Raw genomic sequence first — 12,927 nt, forward strand, 5'->3', positions numbered from 1 at the left:
ACTTGTAAATTCATCATTCTACTCCTGAGCTATAATCATAGCCTCATTAGCATTAAAAGAAAACTTTAATTGTTTATTTTATTCAAAGTCTAATATTTTTAGAGTACTATGTACACATTCTACTGTATAATTATACATCACGTATTTGTTGCATTTTTCACCCTTTCCATTTTTTGAAAATAGAAAGTAAAACCCTTATTTAAACATCAAACCAGATGTATTAAAATATAAAATTTCAAATGGTGAGGTTCTACTATGGGTCACAAATTTCAAATCAAACTAGACACCCAAAAAAGGTGACAGTTTTCATATTTGATAGATGAAGGAAATAAAACTCAAATCATAGGAACTTCTCCTGTATAATAAGTAGCAGTGCCAAGACTTGAAATTTTGTCTCTACGAATTTAATAACCTAGGAATTTTTTATTATACCTCTTTCTCTCCGTGACTGCCATTACCTTTCCTGTGTGTCTACCTCCCATATAGCACACACAACAGCATATGCAAAGTGGTGCCAAAGAGATGATGTAATCATACAGAGTGACAGTGCTTGGGGAAGCTGACCTGGACCTCATTTCCTTTCACTGCTGGATTGACCAACGTCACTTGAAAATCCAAGCTCTCATTCAATGGCTCTCCAGTTGTATACACCAGATTTTTTCATAGCATAATTTTGTCGAATTAAGGTGGCCAGAAAACTGGAAAGTGTAATCAGGAGTCACTGACTTCCTTGGGGGCATTTATCTGCCCCGTTGGTTGATGACTTATTAATTTGGGGAGGGTGAAAAAGAAAGCACATACAAGAGCAATAGAGTGGGTAGAAAGAAAACAGCAGGGTTATATGTGTAGCTGCCATGTGCATGCAGTGAAGCTTGTGAGGTCTGACTGGGTGACGTTATATGGGTGTTGAGGAGTGAACTCTAAGCATTGTGCTCCAGGAAGCTTCCTGTGGCAAGGCACCTGAAGTAGGCAATGCAAGGCAAGGCACATGAGAAAGAGAAACACCAAAATGGAAAACAAACTCACTGCTAAACAAGAGTGATGTTAATGTGGTGGATAGAAAGGATTCTAGTAAAAGAAAAGTCCAAAAATATTCAGCACCAAGTATGAATATTCCCAGATTGATGAAAGTTTCTTCAGATTTAGTTTGTCTGCCCTCTTTATGGTATGTGTGTATATGTAGGATTTTTTTCTTTTTGAAATATTAAATATAATGGTTAAAATATTTGGTATGCAACAGTTGTCATTTGTACATAAAATTCAAATGTGGGCTTTTCCAAAATCATTTAAAACATGTTCTACAATAGCTTTGTCAAGTTATGCAAATTACCTGGCATATCAACCATTTTGATTTTTCTAATGGTTTTGTTTTCAAAATCAGAGCAAGAAATACATGTTATACAATACTCAATACCAGGTACATGAAGAGTCTGAAAAAATTCTCTCATTTCAAATAAAAAAAGTTTTTCTTGGTTTGACCTGATATTAAAACAATATTTCTAGGATCACAAATAAGAAAGCCATCAAATGAGAGAATGGTGGTGTAGTCTGGGGGGTACTCACAGCTGCTGAACTTTTCCTTTAGACATGTGATGTTCAGTGACTCTTCATTTCACATTTGGTTGAGATTCCTAGCATCCATCTGAGTCACAGAATGTACTAGGTCTGTAATTAGTTAGATATACTGTGCAATCACAGTAGATAGTATCAAGATTTGATAATTACCTATTGTTATGCTCACATGTTCTTGCAAGAAGACAAAGCTCTCTACAGAAGACACAATAAACACTGCTCATAAAACAATGGAAATAAGATATTAATCAAACATATTCTAATGCCTCTAGTGAAAGAATGATATGAATAATAAAGTGATTAATGGGAGACAACAAGCTTTTGAATAGTTGTCAGCATTTGTATGCATCATGCTTGGATAATTTAATGAATTAAAATATCCTCTATGAAAGCCCTGAAGCCAGAATTATCTTCAGCAGGGTCACACCTGATTTTCAAGACTATCCAAGTTGTGTGCTAATTCTTGGAATTGGTATGCAAGCCCGTGTTGTGGATTTAATGTTCACTGCATAACTGAAGCCTCGACATTAAAACATCACAACCTAGTGGCGTTTTAGTGAAATGCTAGACAGACAATGTCAGTTTTGATTGAGTTCTTCTTCTATCAGAGGCAATTTAGCACATGTCAAGTTACCTAAACAACAACAACAAAATCCTTGTCACCCTGGCTGTAATGAAATCTCGGGAGAAAAGCTCTAGAGAGAAAACAGGAGATAATACAGAACAAGTTTATCAGAGAAACGTCAAGGAGGTACCCATGATTGGGAAAGGACATTCTTCTTCTACATAATCTGTGAGCCAGGCAGAACACACTGCCAAAGAAGATAACTTAATAATAATGAATCCAGTTGCTTCCTTGCAAGAGATATGCCAGTATTAAAATAGTGTCTGGCAGCCAAGTACTGAAAACATGGGAGCACATTAAAACTGGCCATAAAAACAGTAAATGGTCTTAGAGAGGCATTTAAGGAGACAAGCAACTGCATCTAAAGTGCCATATGTTAAAACAAGTATTTGAGTGGGCATGGAAGGGAGTCTAATTGCCTCCAGTGGAGGTAACTGGCTCTGAATTGGACCTAAGGGAAGGGACAGGACATAAAGGAAGGAAGGGATTTGAGAATCCAGTTTCTCTGCTTGTTCAGCATTCCTTGTTTAAAACTTTTTATGGCTATCCTCAATTTTGCTGTTACATTTCTGTAGCTCTGGGTGTTCTGAAATGTACAGGGCCGTAAATGTTAGGTCAGGATGGACCCTGTTCTCTCATAGTAAAAAAAAAAAAAAAAAAAAAAAAAAAAAAAAAAAAAAAAACCTCATTAAGTACACAGTTTACAAATTATGCTTGTAGTATTAATAGAGAGATGTTGCCTACAGATGAATGCAAGCATACGATAAAGAGAAAAAGGTTCTCCCAAGGTTTCCCCATGTTGACATTTTCTGAGATGTTTATATGTTTCTAATTCATTAGCTTCTACTGATTTCTACCCATTTTGTAAAAATGATATTTGAGGAATAATGCTGGAAATATTGAATATTGGAAAATTTTAATTATCTCCTTCCTTGCACTAATTGAAAACTGACCCTGGTGCTGTCTGCTATGCCTAGTCCAAACCCCATTATATTTTTTTCAAATGTTTCACTGTTATGCAACCTCATCTCGCTGGGATTCAAGCACATGTTCTCACTGCTCACTCCTACTAACATCCCTTCTCCCAAACAAGCAAGTGAAACACAAACTTCCCTCTTATTGATTATCATTTCATTTGATTACACCATCCAAAACCTTACCCATCACTGTGTGGAATGACAACCATTACCTGACATATGTGTATGTCTTAGCACTACCTTAACCCCTGCTTCACAATTTTCCTTCTGAATCCATGGTTCTGCACTGACTTGGATAATGCCTATGTCAGGAAACCTTCATTTCATGGTGATGTTCAACTGACCAGTCTACCTTAGACATCTTAGAGAAGCACACAAAGCAAAATTCCTTCCACTTCCATGTCTCCAGTCACAGATGTTTCACTCTCTACCATGCCTGCTCTTGTCACCTCCTGTCTCTGTTTCAATGCCCATTACCTGTCTCCTGACTACTTAGCTCCTTTTTGTTCTCTGATTCTTCCATGCAGTACATGTTGGGCTTGAAACTCCTCACAGTTTCCACATTATCATGCCTCTACTTGCAATTGCTGTCTTTTATTATCCATAGTTTTAGCTCCCTAATCCTCCAGTAGACAACTGTATGCTCCTGCCTCTAGGCTTCCAGAAGAAGACTACCAGAAAATAATGTTTTAATTCAAGTTGCTAAAGGTAAAAATGTGTATTATTTCTTAGCTTCTTACTGTTTTTTTTTAGTCTCTTGATTCCATTCTGTAATCTTTCCAGAAACACAGCAGTCTGAGAATTCAAACTTAAATATAGATTCAGTTTGCTTTCTCTGCTTGTATCTCAAACTCAAATGCTTAACTAGCTTAAGCTGATTTTTTTTCCTGTTGTAACTATCAAATTAAAAAAATGGTCTATTTCTATATTTTTCCTACCTAAACACATCAACTTTTCCATATCTCACTTAATATGTCTTTACTCCCAATGGGCACTGCAAATGCTGTTTATAAATTTACCCAGTAGCTCCTTTTATTATTTTTGTGCTCTATGCTTCATTTCTTGTTATTCTCATCTCTGATCTCTTGTTCAGTGTTTCAGAGTGTTTCTTCTCCACCTTTTGACTAGTTAATGTAATTCTTGAACTGTGTCCTCCTATAGAAAGGAAATTTCATTCTGCTATAGTACTCTATCTTCTCTCCCACAAACTTCATAGGTTGAAATAATGTTATAATGCATTCTTCTCCTGACAAATTAATCTAATGCTTTATAGATAGACAAACATTCTTTTGAATATTTTAGTAATTTCTAATTAATTTTAGTGATACTACATCCCTATATTTTCCAAAATTAAACTTAATGATGAGTAAAATGACAAGACTTTATTTTAGCAACAGAAGTCATCTGTGTACACTCCAAATGGAACTAAAAAAGACAATAGATAATGGAAAGATCTCCCATGCTCATAGACTGGCACAACCATTGTTATAAAGAAATGTGTTCTATAGATTAATGTAATTTCAATTAACATTCCATTGGCATTCTCCACTGGACAAAAAGAAAAAAATGATCTTAAATTTTATATGAAATCACACACACACACACACACACACACACACACACACACACACACACGTACACAAAACCAAACCAAACCAAAACAAACAAGAAAAAAAAAACCTCAACCCAATGACATTAAGTCATTCTGAGCACAATGAACAAAATACAAATTACAGCATAAAGTTATCAAAACAAAACATCATGGCAATGGCAGAATAGCCTTAATTTTGACAAAGATGCCTAAAGCACATATTGTTGAAGCTCATAGAATGAAATAAAAGGAAGAAAATTTACTGGTGAAGGCAAGGACTTTCTGAGCTGGACTTCAACCAATTAAACACAAAAGCAAAAACTGACAAGTCAGATCACCATGAATGAAAATGTCCCATGGAACAAGGAGAACAATTAGCAGTGAGGAAATCGGCTACACAATGCTCTTCTGTTAGCTTTATATCTGTCTAGATCATATGCATAAAGTCAAGTAATTAATCCCTATATGACAAAAATAAAAGGATCAATCGTTTGTTCATATATTCTCCAAGACAGAAACATAAGCGGTTAATTTTGTGTGAAAGTGTTCAACATCTTTAGTTTTCAGATCAATTGAGAGCATTATCATTATGATAGTAATATCAGCAAAATTTTGCATGACTTTGTATTTAATGATATGTGCCTTTTACCTAATGCTAAATATCAGCTTTGCTGTTACCTATTTCTATAATAAATCAGTGTAGCCAGTTATATATTGTATGAGATAGTATCTCCGATTTATTTTTACCCAACACAGTTCAATTGAGGTCATGTTTTTCTTTTTTTTTTTTTGTTTTTCTTTTTTTTTTCATTTTTAAAATTTATTTATTAAATTTAATTTTACATATCAGCCACGGATTCCCTTGTTCTCCCCCTTCCCATCCACCCCCACCCCCTACCCCCCACTCCCCACCCCTGCCTTCCCCCCAGCCCACCCCCCATTCCCATCTCCTCCAGGGCAAGACTCCCCCTAGGATTCAGTTCAACCTGGTAGATTCAGTCCAGGCAGGTCCAGTTCCCTCCTCCCAGGCTGAGCCAAGTGTCCCTGTATAAGTCCCAGGTTCCAAACTGCCAGTTCATGCACTGAGGACAGGACCAGGTCCCACTGTCTGGATGCCTCCCAAGCAGATCAACCTAATCAACTGTCTTATTTATCCTAATTGTCATGCTAGAAACCCCATCCAATGACTGAGGGAACTGGATGCAGATATCCACGGTCAGGCCCCAGGTGGAGCTCCAGGAGTGCAATTGGTGAGAAAGAGGAGGGTTTGTATGAGCGAGAATTGTTGAGACCAAGGTTGGAAAAAGCACAGGGACAAATATACAAATGAAAGGAAACACATAAACTATGAACCAATAGCTGAGGAGCCCCCAACTGGATCAGGCCCTCCGGATAAATAAGACAGTTGATTAGTTTGATCTTCTTTCGTTTTGTTGTTCTTATTTTGTTTTGTATGAATCATTGTATAAATACCTGTTGCATGATACTTTTGAACACATAGGTCCAATTAACACATAGAATTGGAGCTATCTTTGTCCTGGCTCTCTTAAGGGACCCTGGGTGCTATAAGATGTTGATGTCATCAAGGAAGAATCATATAGAAGAGAGAAGGCTTGATGGGACATGAAGCTAGAGATGGTTGAGGCCTCAGTTACAGAAACCCCCAAAATATATTTGTGTGAGCTAACTAGTCTGATGAGCTTCACTTACACCCACCTTTTGAGGGCAATGTCCCAAATGACTGAATTTTTCAGCATCCAACTCTCATAGGTTCTACCATATTGGTCACATCAGTGACTAAACTTCTAACACAGGAACTCTTGGGAGTAAAACACATCCAAACATTAACAGACCCACAATAAAGTCAGATCTTATCCTGGGTTCATGAACTGGCTTTTTTGGAGCCTATTCCCTATGGTGGGATAACTTGGTCAGCCTTGATTCAGCGGGGAGAGGATTGATTTTTGCCTCAACTTGGTATGTTAGCCTGTGTTGACTCCCCAAGGGAGGCCTTACCCCTTCTGAAGAGTGGATGTGGGGGAAGGTGGGGAGGTGCAGGACAAGGGGAGGGAGAGGGAACAGTGGTTGGTATGTAAAATGAAAGAAAAATAAATAAAAAAGAAAAGATTTGAAAAAATAATCATATTTATAAAATTAGTGATGACAGTGATAAACACAGGTGCTCCCCATAAATTAGGTCATACTAATCTATTCACAGCTTCTTTATAAGAAAACTTTCTTCATTTGGAATTTTAAACACAGAATAAAGTATTATTTTTCAGTGTCTAGCTGTAGCTAGTGCACTCACTGGGAACTGATTGAGCAGTGGCTTACCTTGCTACATCACTAGTTACCAATTTTGAGACAGTTGTGTAGCTTGAACTATTTAGGGGTCCCCCAGGCAGTGGGATTGGGATCTATCCCACTGGGCTTTTTGGAGCCCAGTGCCTATGGTGGGACATCCTGCACAGACTTGGTGTGGGTGGAAGGGCCTTGGACCTGCCTCAACTGAATGTACCAGGCTCTGCTGACTCCCCATGGGAGAACTTGTCTTAGAGGAAGTGGAAATGGGGGGTGGGTTGGGGAGAAAGGCTGGGGGATGGGAGGAGGGAGGAGAAGGGGATCTGTGGTTGATATGGAAAATGAATAGAAAATTTCTTAATAAAAATATTTGTATCCTTTTCATTTACAATTATTTATAAATAAATACAATATATACTTTTCGTTATACTGCATCTTCAAACCATTCTCTGATTTTTATCTACATTTCTCAAATCATTCTTATTTTATTAAGAGTCTTTGTCCTGATTTCTCCCATTCCTTTTTTCCTCACAGACAAAAAGACAGCTTACATTAGCATCAACTACTCTTAGAGCAATGCAGGGGATACATAATGGCTACATGGAACAAGCATTTCTTACCCTTTCTTCATTAATGACAGGGCTCATTCACTGATGAAAAGCTTATAGGTAGCAATGCTAAAATTTACAGCCGTGGTCATGTGTTTGAAAGAAGGGAGATAAAGTAATTTCATTAATTCTCCACAAAAAAAAGCAGGTATTAGGGCATTGTTAAATGTCTTCTTATTTTATGCTCTTATTTCATACAGATGGATAAATAATCATTTCTTCACAGAAGTGGCATGCACAATGACATTAGGTGATAAGTACTCATCCAAGTATGAGCTGGAGTTTTTGGAATCGTTCCATAGAAAAGAAAATTGTGTCACTCAGCTATTCAAAAGAACCTAAATCTTTCAAGATAGCACAAGATGTTAATTTGAAACCACAGAAGTACTCGGAGCTCTCCTACGGTCATAAATCACAACTCGAAAATAAATCAAGCTCTGAGCAAAACTACAACACAGAGGAACGCATGGCTCCTGTCCTCCTCTCAAACCTATCAGTGCATTTCTATTTCTGTTTCTTGGTTACTGCATAAACAAAGATTTTTAATGTTAGCTCCTAATGAGTGACACGGGCTCTGTTATAGTTCCCCATGATTAAGGAGCTAATAACCAAATGGGTAACCACTAAACAACTTCGCAATATTTAACTCTGACATAAACCAGAATGTGTTTATCTGCTGAGGCATCACTTGTTAGTACATTTAAAATGTACACTGAACATTTACCAGGTAATAGAACATTTAATATTTGTCACTAATGAAGCATCAACACTGAATCCATTAGTAAATATATGCTTTTAATAGTAAACTGTGTTTGCCTATCTATATTTCCATCTATCTGATAATGTTCTTTGTTTCTGTCTAAAACACACAGAAAGATTTTCTCAATTCTCAGCACAGTGATATTTGTTAATGACTCTGGGCAAAGAATGCTCATACTCCTGTAAGCCATGAAAATTTGTACTTAAAATGTAATTTTTGGAGTCCACAAAATGGCTCAGCAGGTGAAGGCACTTTCGAAGAATGCCTGAGGACCATAATTTTATTGCCCAAACTCATAGGATAGAAGGAGAGAACCCTCTCCACAAAATTGTCCCCTGACCTCCACATGAACACACACACACACTCATGCAATAACAATCAAGTTTCTTAAAAATGCAATTATTACCAAAGATATATATTAAAAGTAATATTTTTGGGTATATACATATGTGTGTGTTTCTTTTGAAGACTTAATTTTATACTAAATATTAAATTCTCTATCAAAATCTAAATTTTTATGAAGTATATATGTGATTGAATTCTGAGACAAAATGGTCAACTTTTAAATTCTAAATATGCATTCAATATGCAAGTTTCACTTTTCTAAGAAACACTGTAGTGGGTTTTCTAGAGGAACGGAGCCAATAGAATGAATCCAGAGACAGTAGTGATTTATTCAAGTCACATACGGATTGTGGTCCAGCTAGTACAACAATGATTGTCTCTGTCTCCCAACGAAAAGTCCGAGATTGCAGCAGTTGATCAGTCAATGAAGCTGGAAGTTTCAACTAATCTTCAGCATATGTTGGAATCTTGATGAAGTATATTTGACAACAGTGAAGTGAGAATCAAGGCAAGCAGACAAAGTGCAAGAGCTTCTTCCACGCCCCTTTTAAAGGCTTCCACCAGGAAGTCACAGAGATTTGCCCGCCTCTGCCTCCCGAGTGCTGGGATTAAAGACAAGCACTACCATCATGAGGCAAGAAGCAGTATTTGGTGCTCAGTAGTTAACCTGTTCTTGTAGGAGTTTTTTCATAGTCAAGTTAGGAAAGAGGTGGATTCCTTAGGTGCCTTTGGAGTTGTTTGGAACATTCTTGTATTTTGAACCCAATAAAGGGTTCATAGGCCAAGCCAATGTAATCAATCTCTCATTGAGACTTTCTTCATATATGACTCGAGGTTATTTTAGTTTGATTAAGAGAGCTAATAGTCACAAATGTCTTTAGCAAAAATATCTAATCTGGTGGTTGACAAACTAGAAGGACAAGATTCTAGGGGCTTCCAGGACCTCACTGCCAACAACTCATAAGAGATAAAGCTTACCTGGTACTGTATTTATTTATTTATTTATTTATTTATTTATTTATTTATTTATTTATTTATTTATTTATTTATTTTTGTGGACTCCTCCTCCCAAGTAGAGGAGGCATAAGACTTTTATTTTTCTTTTCTTTAATATTTTTATTTTATAATTAATTTAATTTTACATATCAGTCACAGATTTCCCTGTCCTCCCTCCTCCCACCCCCAGCCTTCCCCGCCCCAATCCACCCCCCATTCCCACCTCCTCCAAGGCAAGGTCTCCCCTGGGAATTCAGATCAGCCTGGTAGGTACTGGATTTTTGTTGAGTATCTTAGAGCTTCTGAAATCACCAACATGCAAGATATCTATGCTTTTTAACATGTATTTGAATTGTATTACAGAATAGTAGGCTTCCTGGTAGCTTTTTCATAGGTGTTTCTTTGTGGCTAACCGTATCAATGCCCTGGTATTCATCAGCCTCAACTCCCCACCCTGCTGAAATCTTTCTACTCCCAGTATCTTTCCTCTGTACTTTCATTTTACTATGCTCTTATATACATTTCTCTTAGGGTATCATATTATGTGGCTTCTTTATAGTTTTCTGGGCTTTTATGGTCCATAATTTTCTTAATAAAATATTTAGTCACTGAAAATGAGTTAGGGAAACAACCAAGTAAATGTAAAGGAAATGCCAATACAATATGAAAATATGCCAATTTCCACTATGTAACAATCTACTAATTATGAAAGCTAATATATTCAAGACTAAAAGAGTCAATTTTCTCATTTTTCAGAACTTATTTAATGGCACTGATTTGCTATATCTTATAGGGTGTACCTTATTATCTCAGAAATTTGCATAATCATAGAATGCTTGATTAAGGAATGGAAGCATTGCATGTAATGGATATGCGTGCATGATTAGCTGTAGGAGGGGATCTGTAATTATGTGGTGTATAAATATACATCTTTATCTCTTTAAACCTTCACAATAAACATAATAAAAAGTTGACTTTTCAATTTTTTTCTAGTTGTAACTTTAAGAACCAAAAAAATAGGTGAAGGCAAAGAGAACCATACATCTTTATCGCAATCTTCTAAATGGTAAGTTTCTAATATAACATAATTAATATCTTATATACATCATATTATATTAATATATATTAACATAGACATGCATTATAATATCAGTTGTATTGTTGCATTAATGGTATATTATAATGTTAATTATAATATATTAATATAGAAATATATTAATACATATCCACAATATATTTCTGAAATTAATTTTGTTACGTTTATATATATATACACATACATACATACATACATACATACATACATATGTGGTGTGTGTGTGTGATTTTTGGAAATATAAACAGAGCTTCCAGTCCCTGGTAAGGAGAGCATGATACAGAAATTCACTAGGCAGTTTAGCATGAAGAACCACAAAAGGGTGTAATTTTTCCTTGGCTTAAAGCTGCAAATACCCTTAACTCTGCTGACAATTTTATCCTTGCTGAAGGCCAGAATGTCAGAAGTGTTTAAGCCAAAGTATCTTTGGTTTTGCCCTGGCCTGAAGCCACATATGCCAGAAAAGAGGTCAAGTCTTTTATTTCGTTTCCCCTAAAGCTGTTTCTCTTTTCTAAAAATCATAGTGAGGACTGGAATGAACTGGGAAGCATCCAGACACCTGGAATGGTAAGTGGATTGACCGGCTCGTGCCCCCGTCCATGCTTCCATCCAGTAAAGCCTTAGGAACTCCAAGTAAGTGACAATCAATGATATTCCACTCTCCGGGAATCACTAGTACTAGGTAAGAGTTCTGTCTTCTCTCTCTTAAGCAAATTACAATGAAATGTTTCCTTCTAAAAGTCCCCTCTATGATCCATGAATTCCATACTTTAAGTTCCTAGGACAAGAATTTAAAAGCTTGGGATGGCTAAGTTGACTGTTGACTTTCTGTGATACTACCCATCATATGTTAGGTTCACCAAAAACATAGAAAGCCTCCCTTGATATGGAGGAAATCACCAAAATTTTCTATATGTCCAGGTACTATGGGTTGTTATTATGGAACATCCAGATCAAGAAAAGTGCAGAACTCATAAGTATGTAGTATGTGCTAAATCTCTTGGTTCTTTTCCATTTAACAGAAATCTCTAATGGAACATCTTTTTTTTTTTATCAAAAGTTTCCATTTGTGTATACATATTGTACATTCTGATATGATTCAAAACAATATTTGTATTCAACTATAACACCAATTTTAACTATATGTATCCTTTATACCTTCATCTTTCAGCTTCCTCCACAACCTTCTAGTCCACTTTCTTTGAATAAAAAAAAAATCTCTACACTGGCCAGGGTTTTCTAGAGGGACAGAAACAACTATCTATCTATCTATCTATCTATCTATCTATCTATCTATCTATCTATCTATCTACTCAGTCCAATATACTGAATTCCTCAACATGTTCAAACTTAAGTTGATGGCCAGGATAAATACCAGACAGCCCCTAGTACATACCATATGGACAAAAAAAAAAAAAAAAAAAAAAAAAAAAAAAAAAAAAAGCAAGGTTCTGATGACTGCAGCGGTGATAGTGGAACTTTGAGGGCCTCATGAGCAGGAAGTGAGGTCCAGTCAGGCAAGAAACAGCACCGCTGTTTTCCCTCATACCTTTCCTCTCTAGGCCTCCTAAAGAAGGTACAGTCCATTGTAGGTAATAGTGTTTCCAGCCTCAAGCACTCCTTCCAGGATTTTCCCCACAGACCTATGTCAGTGATGTCAGATACAATCAAGTTCACAACCAAGATTCCCCATCAACCTTCCTTCAATTTCATGTCATATGAATGTGTGTGTGTGTGTGTGTGTGTGTGTGTGTGTGTGTGTGTGTGTATATACCTGTTTGTGTAAATAATTAGAAAGTCTGAGATTCTTATGTAAAGGAAAACATGGGACATTTGTCTTTGTGAGTTTGGTTTTTTTTACCTAGATGCCTTTGACCTATGTTTATCCCTAGTCTGTTTTATAAACTATAAGGTAAAATTCATACTTACCAATTTCACACAAAAATATAGCCACCCTTAAATAAATTTCTATATAATACTTAACATAATAATCAAATTTGGAGTTCAGTCTGCACTAATCATTAATCACACTGATTATTATAAAGAATTATAAATT

The sequence above is a fragment of the Peromyscus maniculatus genome, chromosome 13 (assembly GCF_049852395.1).
Source record: "Peromyscus maniculatus bairdii isolate BWxNUB_F1_BW_parent chromosome 13, HU_Pman_BW_mat_3.1, whole genome shotgun sequence".
Taxonomy (NCBI): Eukaryota; Metazoa; Chordata; class Mammalia; order Rodentia; family Cricetidae; genus Peromyscus; species Peromyscus maniculatus.